The sequence below is a fragment of the Mauremys mutica genome, unplaced genomic scaffold (assembly GCF_020497125.1).
Source record: "Mauremys mutica isolate MM-2020 ecotype Southern unplaced genomic scaffold, ASM2049712v1 Super-Scaffold_100166, whole genome shotgun sequence".
In the NCBI taxonomy this organism is placed as follows: Eukaryota; Metazoa; Chordata; order Testudines; family Geoemydidae; genus Mauremys; species Mauremys mutica.
In genome coordinates, this window is record NW_025423279.1 from 775,953 (window position 1) to 777,671 (window position 1,719).

A 1,719-nucleotide genomic window follows, 5' to 3' on the forward strand; every position below is an offset into this window, starting at 1 on the left:
GAGCAGAGCAGGCTGGGGCCGGGTCACTCCACTTCCTGCAGGATGTAGCCAGCCCCCCATGTCCCACGATGGCCTGGGGCAAGCACCCTTCTGCTTCCCCCCATGGAGGCCTGGGGCCCCAGCCTGCTCTGCTCCCCTGGCTCCCAAACTTGGGTGGGGGGAACTGCCCCACAGCACTCGCCGGCGGCGTGGCTGGGAGCCAGGGGAGTGGACCAGGCTGGGGCTGGGTCACTCCACTTACCATGCAGTGAGTGCAGGGGCGGGGGCCATGGGGAAGAGCCGGGCAGCCCCCCCTGCAGCAGCTCCCCACCCCAGCTCACCTCCGCTCCGCCTTCTCCCCTGAGCACGCCGGCGCCGCTCCACTTCTCCTGCCTCCCAGGCTTGTGGTGCCAATCAGCTGTTTAGTGCGGCAAGCCTGGGAGGGGAGGAGAATCAGAGCAGGGGTGGCGTGCTCAGGGGAGAAGACGGAGCAGAGGTGAGCTGGGACAGGGAGCAGTTCACGTGCACACACACCCCCTGCCCCCCGTTACTTGCTGCGGGCAGCCCTCCCCCCGCACACCCCCCAGCCCCCTGTCCTAGCTCACCTCCACTCCACTGCCCCCCCTGAGTGTGCTTTTTGGTGCCCCCAACCACTTGGCACACTGGGCGGCCGACTAGTTCGCCTAGTGGTTGCACCGGCCCTGGCCACTGCCTGTCAGCAGGATTCCTCCTCCTCCTCCTCCTCAGTGAGACTAAATCTCTGCACCTAGACAGCCGGTCCGTCCGCTGCACCCCAATCCCCCATGCCTGAGCCTCCCTGCCAAAGCCCTGCACCTGGCTCCAAAGAATTAAGTCTCACATCTCACTGGGAACTCCACTTCTTGTGCCCAGAGAGTCTCGGCCCCCCTCAGTAGCTGACCTGAGAAACACAGTCTCTGCAAAAGCAGCAGAGTCGTGTGGCATCTTATAGACTAACAGACGTATTGGAGCATGAGCTTTCGTGGGTGAATCCCCACTTCGTCGGATGCGTCAGTGTCGGCCTTTTCCAAAGAAGTGCCTGGAGGGCCTTTTTCTGTGTGACCACGTGGCCTAATGGATAAGGCGTCTGACTTCGGATCAGGCGATTGAGGGTTCGAGTCCCTTCGTGGTTGTACTTGTGCAGCTTTACCTTTGAGCTGAAAGTCCTGCTCCCTTCAGGGCTGGAAACTATTCTTGGCTGCTCTGGCTTCAGCTAGAGCCCCGGGAAGGAGTTGGGGGTGGGCGTCACAAAGGCTGGGGCATGAGCCCCAGGCGCTTCCAGTCTCGCCTTTGCCATTCCTGACTTGCCAAAGAAAATGGGCAGCTGCCCAGGCTAGCGTGTGGAGCAGTTTCCCTCTGTCCTTGTGCGTGAGGGGGGTTGCTACATGGAGCCTGGATGTTTCTCTGCTTCTTGCCAGTTGGGGAAAAGCCTCTTGGGGTAAAATCTCCTGCCCCACTGCCAAAGTGAGCACCTTGAGTGGGGCCAGTCAGAGGCGCCACCATGGGGCTGGCCCTGCTTTCCTACCATCTTGTGATGTTGGCCACAGAGCATCAGCAGCCGCCCTGCATGCTGGTGACCTTCAGTGGGTGTTTGGCCTGGCAGGGAGCAGCCTGGCTGGGTGTTTTTGTGCCTGTCTGAAGGCCACACATAGGCATGGTCTTGCCCTCAGTTGCTCTGTGGCTTTTAAGCCTTCCCTTCATATGTTAGGTGCCACAATGAGA

The 1,719-nt window shown here is 61.1% G+C and overlaps 1 non-coding gene across 1 annotated transcript; it reads left to right on the forward strand.

Annotated features, from left to right (window-relative positions):
* The first annotated feature begins 1,057 nt into the window (after positions 1-1,057).
* TRNAR-UCG lies at positions 1,058-1,130 on the forward strand. Its single transcript has one exon. It is a non-coding gene; the product is annotated as a tRNA-Arg (tRNA).
* Positions 1,131-1,719: the final 589 nt, after the last annotated feature.